At 40.6% G+C, this 8,106-nt stretch overlaps 1 protein-coding gene across 3 annotated transcripts in view; it reads left to right on the top strand.

Moving 5' to 3' along the window:
* BBS9 (Bardet-Biedl syndrome 9) overlaps window positions 1-8,106 on the top strand; it is a 655,958-nt gene that overhangs the window by 448,479 nt on the left and 199,373 nt on the right. The gene's annotated exons all lie outside the window — the stretch shown is intronic.

The following is an 8,106-nucleotide window of genomic DNA, read 5'->3' as shown; positions in this document are numbered from 1 at the left end:
AGCCAGAAGGATCATAGAATCACAAGATAATAGGTTTAGGACTAGAAGGAATCTCAAAGGTCTTCTAGTCCCTCATCTAGACGTGGTTGGTATTCTCAGTGCTGAGCACAGTATCTGACACATAGTATTTATTAAATGTTTGTTAATTAAGTCTAGTACTCCTCATTTTAAAAATGAGGGAACTAAGCCCAGAAATATTATATATAATACATTATATGTAATATTATATATAATATATGGACATATATATCATAATCATATATATGATATATAGATCATATATAAGTACACACCTTGGTTGTCCTACACCTTACACGCCATCTCTGGCAGGTGCACCATTGATTGCCAACTAACTAACCTCAGTGTTTAAAAGATATCTACCTGTCTTTTTCCATAGGATTGCTAAGCTCAGGAATCCAAGGAGAGTCACTAACTTGGAAGACGTAGACTAGACTTGAGAGGAGAACTGATTTCTCAGAAAATAGAACAGACGTCTGGGAACTTTGTAGCCTAATAAAAGATAGTAGGTCCCAGTGTAGTATGGAGCAGAGAGATGCTTTTGGGGTGCTTGGGTGTCTGAAAGTACCACCACCCTAAAGCTCTGCTATCTCAGAAAAAAACAGATCCCTACAATTGCAAATCTCTACTTCTGCCAAAGTCCCTTGTGCCCTCCCTCATCCTGCTGAGATGCCCTCCCCCTTCCTCTGTCTACATCTCCCATGCGGCTACTTGTTCATGTGCTGTACCTCCCATTAGAATGGAAGATCTGTGAGGGCAGGGCTTACTTCATTTTTGTCTATGTAGTCCTGCCATCTCCTACCATGTGACTGGTAGTAGTAGGAGCTTAACAAATACTTGTTGACTGATGGAAGGAAGCATCCACAGGAATTCTAATAGTAGCTATTCCAGAATCTAGAGTCCCCTAGGACTTTCTTCCTGGATCCCCTGGAATAAAACATTTTTGACCTTGGAATAAAAAACAACCTCCATTTCTAAAGCTTCGCTACATTAATGTGCTATAGAAATGCAGCCCATTATTTATTTTTATCATATTAACCTCTAAATCCCACCATGGAAAGACCTGTGAAAATCAAGGGGTGCTACTATCCCCATATTACTGATGGGGAAACTAAAATTCAGAAGAGTTCAATGACTTGTTCGATGTGGTCGGAGGCAGGATTCAAACCCGTCTCCCTTCGTCTCAAGTCTATGACTCTTCACTTTACAAAATTACCTCTCAGGCAAGCTGCTGCTTTCTCAGTGAGATAGCTAAGTGATGGTGCATAGAACACGGAAACTGGGAATTAGGAAGACTTTAGTTTGAAAGAGACCTTTGAGGCTCATCATCTGGTCTGTCTCCATCGGCCAATCAATAGGCATGTATTGAGACATTTTATGGCACCAGCTCTGGTGTCAGCGGCTGAGAACAAAATGAGGAGGTCGAACTTGTGAAACTCCTGGTCCCCTCCAGGTCTGAATCTGTGATACCAAGAATAATAATCCAGGTTAAAAACAAAACCAAACCCTCAACCCCTCAATGAGTGGAAATGCTTTATGGTTCATTGGGTTTCCTGGTTAACCCCCAGTTGAAATCTTTTAGTTTTGACATTTTTTTGCTGGCCTTTCTGACATGAGTTAGGCCACTTTCTTGCCTTAGCTGTGCAGGGGAAATAGAATGAAATCTTTATTGAATGCTTGAGGCCCCAGGTCACCATTAGGAAAGTCAATTACCATCGTAGTCTCCCGGGATGTAGCTGGAGTAGGAGATGGGGTTGAATGGTCTTGACCTTGGGACATCCCTGGAGGCTGCTCTCTGGACTAAGCTTTATTCCCAGCTTATTTTCCTGCTATTTATATCTTTCTCCAAAAAATGAAGGTCACGGGAGGAAACTATATGATGAAATCGAGTTCTGGTTAGCTGGCTTTTGGCGAATTGTGGTTTTACTGCGCCTTGTATTCGTAAATATCTTTACTCACCAAGAGCTCAGAATATGTCTGACCAGCCAGCAGAGATTTCCTTCCTCTCAATATGTGGGATAGTTAGTAGGCTCAGGGCATGAAGGTGGGTTATCTCCTAGTAATGTGAACTGTGCATTAGGTTCACTTTACTTAGCAGCTTGAACAAGGTGAATATTGCAAATAAAAAATTATGTTGATGTCACAGTTGGGGTTTTGCAAAACACTTTGTGTCCATTATCTCCTTTGATCCTCCTAACAAGGACATATTATTCTAGTTGAAAGTTCTTTGAAGAAGTGTAAATGGCTGTTCTCTCTTATTGCAGCATGATGGAAAGAGGGGGCTTGAAACCAGAAGACCTGAGTTCAGATCTCAGTTGTGCCTATTGATATCCGTGTGATATTATTTCACCTCTCCACCTTTGTCTCCTCATCTGTAAAATGAGGAGGATAGGGCTACTCGTGATCTAGCACTCTATCAGCCCTATCATTTATTAACAGAGGGAAGCAGCATGGTGGGTGGTGGTCCCCAGCACATAGTAGGTACTTGATAAATGCTTATTTTGAGTGGAAAGTGTGTAGTGTCTGGAGTCAGGAGAGCCCTGTGTTCAAACCCTGCCTCCGCTGTGTATCAGCTATATGGCCATGAGCCTCTTCACCTCTCTGCACCTCAGTTGCTTCACCTGTAAAATAAGGACGAAACCTGTGATTTGATTGGCGCAGAAAACTCCTGGATGAGGAGATTGTTGCTTGTGACCAATGACATCAGGAAGGTGATGTCTTGACTTGCAAGTGAATTGGATTTAATTATGAATTGGCAGAGCTGGGCAAAGTCATCAGCCTCACTCTCTCCTCCAGAGTCATTGGGGTCCAGTGGCCAGACACAGGTCACAATGACTGATGATGGCCCTGGATGCAGTTGGAGACCGTAGACTTTTTCCCAGGTCTCAGTTTGTCTGAGGCAACACCCATTCAGTGATTAAAGACTAGGTAAGAACTGAGGGAAAAAATTTACTTCATAAAAGAATCAATCTGGCAGGGGAAGACCCTCAGAGTTAGACTCCCTTTACCAATAAAGGTCAGCACCTGTTCTCTAACTTAGTCTTAGAGAGTTGACTGTGTGTGTGTGTGTGTGTGTGTGTGTGTGTGTGTGTGTGTATGTGGGCACTAACTTGTCCAAAGTCACACAGCCAGTATGTGTCAGAAGCGGAGTCTGAACCCAGATCTTCTCAGCTCTGAGGCCAGGTGTTTGTCAGTCTTCTAAGGCATATCACTAGCATTTGCTTTGCTTTTAGGGTTGCTGTGAGAATCACAGTTGGAAGTGACTTCAGAGGCCTGATCACAGATCCTGAGTGGGATCTATTTTACAGGTGAGGAAACTGAAGCCCAGAGGGGTTATGCACTTGCCCAAGGTCATGTGGATAGGAAGCATCAGGGGTAGGCTTTGAGCCTAGGTCTTACGATCCTTTCCCTTCATACTACGCTATCTCTTCATAGCTCTTAAAGCACTTTATAGATATCAACTGATTGTTAGTATGAGTTAGTAGCGTTTCTTCTTTGGTCTTGTGACAGATCCCTATGGAAACAGGAGCTGTTAGAACCAAACACTGAGCTGACCTTGTTGTTTTTTGACTCTAGTGACTATGGAGGGACAGCCTCCTAAGGACTTTATCTCCCTGGATCCTTCTCTTTACCCTCCACCATCAGTCATACACCACGGACTTTCTCCTGCTTGATATGCAAGGTTTAATTAGGTTTGAGCCTGAAGCAAAAGTCCACTGGTTGTTGTTGGAGTTTTTTTCTCTCTGTAAAACTTGGATATCTTGCTTGTGTCTGGGAAGAGGTGGGAGGGAAGGGGAGAGAGAAGTAAAAGTTACAAAGAGATTAAGTGAGGGATAGAGAGAGAGAGAAAAGGGAGGAAGAAGAGGGAAGGGGAGAAAGGGAAGGAGAGAGGGGGAGGAGAGGGAGGCAAGAGGGATGGGATAGAGACTGAAAGACAAAGAGTCAAACAAGATACACAGAGACTGACAGATAAACAAAAAGAAACTGAGAAAGTGAGATACAAAAAGAGGGTGAGAAAGAAAGAAAAAGTGACACACAGAAAGGGAGAGAGAGGCAGAGAAAGACAGAGACAGAGAGATGGAGAGAGATAGGGAAAAAGACAGAGGCAGAGGGGTTAGACGCCAGAGAAGCACTATATATAGGTTTTCTTTGACTGCTGGGAAAGATAAATGCCTGAAAAAAAGACAAGACAATTGTTCATCTATAAATTGTATGCCAGCAGGCTTATCACTGGATGCCAGAGATTATGTTGAGGAGAACAATTAGAGGCAAAAATAACACAGTGATAGGGGCCCCTTTGCCTCCCTAATCGCACTGTCCTTCACTTGTGCCCTTTGGGTGGGGAGGACTCATGTTGCTGAAGAACGGAAGGCTCAGCGTCCAGACAGTCGCATCTCCCAAGGAGAGTGAGGCAGACGCTGCCAGGGGGATTTGCTGTTCAGTTAGGTTCAGTGTTCCTTTGTAGGAGCAGCTTCTGGGACGGAATGTTCTTTCTGGAATGGGCATGTTGGTGCCACTAAATGTTGATCCAGAGAATGACCCCTGAGGCTTTAGTGAAAGGGATGGAATAACATTTGAGGGGTTGGCTACAAGTGGGTGCAGCCACTTGAGGATATCGCAGTCCTTTTTGTCCCCCTTACTTGGGCAAAGTGGTAGGAATATAAGCTCTTGGGGGCTGGGACTGTTTCCGTTTTGACTGTTTTCTGAGAACTTTCATGGAGTAGATGTTTAATGTTGGTGGAGTTGAATGGGATACTAAAATTTGACATTTCTAGAAGGCTCCTTCAGTTCTCCCAACAGCTCTATGGGGTAAGCACCTAAGGGTTATTAGTCCCATTTTTAAAGAAAGATATGAGGTTCCCAGCCAAGTACTTTCCAAGGCCACACACATAATAAGTAACAAAGCTGGGATTTGAATTCTAATCTTCTGACTCCCAAGTCAATTATCTTCCCACTATCCTATGGTCTCATGTGGCATGGACTCCAGGATTTTTACCACCTGAGTTTTCCTCTTCTGGAAGCTCTCCTGTCTTTACCAACAAGCATTTATTAAACACCCACTGTATTCCATGTACTTTGGGGATACAAGTATAAAGGAGACAACTCCTGCCTTGGAGAACCTACATTCTACTGGGGAAGAGAGCAGGTACATGTGAAAATATATACAGATTATCCAATCCTTCTGCCAGAAGCCATGTAGTCCATCTAGAATGTCACTGATCATCTTTGATTACTCTTATGGATCTGCTTCTAACTCTAGACTTTACCACCATGCCTCAGCTGCCTTCCCACCCTGGACCATCCCTCAGTACCCGTGGCTTTCACATCCTGGAACACTCCTCCAAATCTGGATCTTTTCTCCCTTTGGTGAATTTCTCCAGGAATTTCCATTTTTCCCTCCCCAAACCCTCCCCACTCCTCTTCAGCTTCTTTTTAGAATAGAATTTCTTGAAGGTAGGGACTGTCTTCATTTTTGTTTGTATTTATACCCCTAGCGCTTAGGTCAGTGCTTGGCATACAGTAAGTGCTTAATAAATGCTTGTTATATGACTGAACAGCTCCCTCTACAACCTCTGGATGTTTATGCCAGTCATTTTCATAGACAGAGTCTAAGCCTATCATAAAGATGTCTTGAACATGAATGGTGAGATGGGGAGGAGGCTAGATTTGAAGGTAGAAGATCTGGGTTTGAAGCTTAGCTCTGCCACGTATGACTTTTGTGACTTTGGTCAAATCCTCTCACCTCTCTGGGTCTAATGGAGGTCTTAATAGGAAGATGATGGATTGTTGAGACCAAGAGAAGCAAGTGGAGATTCAACTTGGCTTTCCAATATAGTAAAATGATTATTGATATTTCGATAGTGCTTTAGGATGTATAAAGGATTATTCATGTACTATCTCAATGTCATCCTTGCAACAACTTTGTGAAGTGGATGCAATTATTATCCCTATTTTACAAATGAAGAAACTGAGACTCAGAGGAATTAAGTGATTAGGATTAGGTTCACTCATCTAGGAAGAAAGTCTACTAGCCAGGCTTTCCTCATTCCAGGTCCAGTGTGATATTCACTATTCCCCGGAAAGCAATCTTTTTTAGCTTTTAATAATCACTCTGGCATAATCTGTTAGGTTTACCTTCTCTTATTGCTTGCCCAGTGCTAGGCTCAGAGAATAGGTTCATCTTCATGAAGTATTCAAGAGTCCCCATTCCCTTTTCCACCTGTCCTCTCCCTGACTCTGTGCCCTTCACATAAGCATAGATTTCTGGGAAAATCAGCTGCAAAAGAAAATCAATGATAAGGAGAAATGGAGGATGTTGTTTATTTTTTAGCTTGGCAACTTTTATTTTCTTTATTGTTGAATCTTTTAGTCCATGGACCAGATCTTATTTTAGTATCTGGATGATATACTGAAGCAACAGTACTGCTCCTGATAAGTTCTGTAACTTTGCCTAGTTCACTTCTCTTTGATGGAACTTTATATACATATATATATATATACATATACATATTGTATTCTACATATATTTATGTATATTTATATTTCATATATTTATGTTTATATATTTATATATTATATTGCATATAAATATATATTTATGTTTATATATTTTTGTTATATTAATATATGTGTATATATACATATACATACATACATACATATATACATATACATATATATATACATATATATATATATATATATATCTGTTGTGAAAATGAGAAGGTCAGGCTAGATGAACTCTTAGGTCTGACTCCAAAATTTTATAAATCTGTTTATAAGGTCAGTTTTGTTTATGCTTTGTCTGATCACATATCACAACTTCTGATTTTTTGGATTCACCCAGTTCATAGTAAATTTTATTCTAACTCCTCATTTTTATTCTGCACATGTCTTTATTTTTTTAGGTGTGTTTCCTCCTCAGTTTCCTTCAACAGATTATGGGGTTTTGCTTTCTTGTCCAATTCTGTCATGTTCTTTCATTTTATGGGATTGTTTAAGCCATTCACATTTAAAGTTATACTAATGAGATCTCAATTTTCCTGTTTCCAATGTTGTTTTTATTTTTCCCGAAGGACGATTTTGTTGTTGTTGTCCTTTATTCTCTGTAAAGATGGCACTTAATCTATTTGGTTATCTGTGCTCAACATACTTTAAGGCAACCCTATTTCCACAGACTTTCTTCTCCTTATCCTGAAGCATCTCCTTCAATTTGTTACCCTTTCTCCTAGTTTTAGAGTTTTACTTAACTTATTAATTCCTTTTTTCCTTTGATCTAATTATCTTTTCTTTTTTCTCTTAGTCAAGTAATTAATTAAATCATCTTTTCTTTTTCAATTTTTAAATTTTCTATACTTTTTCTAAAAAGGATATCTTTAACTTAAGTATCTTCCACTTGTCTATTCTAAACTTTTATTCTTCAATTTATGCTCTTTATGCTTTTTTATTCCTTCTTAAACTCCATATTCTTTATCGAATTAAAGTTTCTAAGATACTCACCTTGAGCTCACTCTTCTAAATGGTTACTATGTTATTGCTTTGTAGATCTTGTCTCCCGGTTCCCCTTTTCTGTCATGCTCAGATCTTAGAAACCCAGTTCTGGCAGAAGATAGAAATCTCACCCCTGGGTTCAGGCTCTTCTACTCTCCTGAATTTCAGTTGTCTTCAAGAACTCTAATCTCCCTTTTTCCAAGGGAGAATGCTGTTCATGTAGACACCATATTCACTCAGAGGTAGTAACCTCTCTGAGCACCACATCTGTGCAGATTATATGCATTTTAAGGTTCTTGCATTGCACAATATATTTCTTCCCTTCCACTGACACCATCCATGGGAATATTCTTCCTTGGGATCCAGTGCCACCACTGGATTGAAATTTTTCCCTTTTCTCTCTCCATGGTTCCTTCTCTCCCTTTACCATTTTACCCATTCTCCTACAGACTATCTTCTTCCTGAGAGACCACGGGTCTCCTCTTCATTGTTAACTGTTGACTTGATTAGGTTGCATCACACATTTTCCTCTGCCATCTACCTCCCATCTCCCCTCTTCTGTGCCTTCCTGTTCTGCAATACCATTGACTCACTTGT

The sequence above is a fragment of the Notamacropus eugenii genome, chromosome 3, assembly GCF_028372415.1.
Source record: "Notamacropus eugenii isolate mMacEug1 chromosome 3, mMacEug1.pri_v2, whole genome shotgun sequence".
In the NCBI taxonomy this organism is placed as follows: Eukaryota; Metazoa; Chordata; class Mammalia; order Diprotodontia; family Macropodidae; genus Notamacropus; species Notamacropus eugenii.
The sequence above is the reverse complement of the archived record's forward strand: the minus strand, read 5'-3'. Positions and strand labels throughout refer to the sequence as shown.